Source organism: Cornus florida, unplaced genomic scaffold, assembly GCF_030987335.1.
Source record: "Cornus florida cultivar Cherokee Brave unplaced genomic scaffold, ASM3098733v1 CherokeeBrave_3.0.0_Hap2_Chr01, whole genome shotgun sequence".
Lineage (NCBI taxonomy): Eukaryota > Viridiplantae > Streptophyta > Magnoliopsida > Cornales > Cornaceae > Cornus > Cornus florida.
This window is the reverse complement of record NW_026775571.1, coordinates 38,744,851-38,745,694: the sequence shown is the minus strand read 5'-3', so window position 1 is coordinate 38,745,694 and position 844 is coordinate 38,744,851. Positions and strand designations below refer to the sequence as shown.

The 844-nt window shown below is 37.7% G+C and overlaps 1 pseudogene; it reads right to left on the bottom strand.

The window, feature by feature from the left end:
- Positions 1-274: 274 nt before the first annotated feature.
- LOC132283075 (small nucleolar RNA R71) lies at positions 275-373 on the bottom strand (annotated as a pseudogene).
- Positions 374-844: the final 471 nt, after the last annotated feature.

Here is an 844-nt window from a genome sequence, read left to right as displayed (position 1 = left end):
AAGCACAAACTATTCAAATGCTTCCTAACTTTCATGGACTTCTTAGTGAAGAACCTTACAAGCATTTGGATGAGTTTCTTGAAATATGTTCCACCGTAAAATATACGGATATGCCGGAAGAGGTCTTAAGACTCAAACTTTTTCCATTCACATTAAAGGACAAAGCAAAATATTGGTTTAACAATCTTAGGCCTTTTTCAATCACTTCTTGGGCGGAAATGCAACAAGAGTTTTTAAAGAAGTACTATCCGGTTTCTAAGACCAATGCCATGAGAACCTCAATTCGAGAATTTTTACATGGGGATGGAGAAACATTTCATGAGGCATGGGAACGCTTCAATGAATTGCTTAGGAAGTGTCCACATCATGACATGCCCAAATGGCAGTTAGTTCAATACTTCTTTGAGAGCTTATCGGACAACTATAAGGGTATGGTTGATGCTTCCATAAGTGGTTCTTACATTGATAGGCATGAGGATGACGTGTGGCGTCTTTATGAAAGCATGAGTGAAAATTCTTTGCATAGAACACTATCATCCAAGAATGGTAGAAATTCACAAGGTAGGAAGAGTGTAGGCTTACATCAAGTTGAACATTCAAATGAAATAGCCGCCGAAATGAAGTCTTTGTCTCAAAGGTTTAATCAATTTTTGATTAACCAAAACTCGGCGAACCAAGTATCTTCCTTTCCTAACCATTCTCATCGTGCATCAAATGAAACATGTATGACTTATTCTAGTGTTCTTCATTCTACTTCTCATTGTCCTCATGGATAAGTGCATAATGAACCTAATGAACAAGTCAATGCGGCTTTTGTAAACCAAGGGAACAATCCTTATGGTAC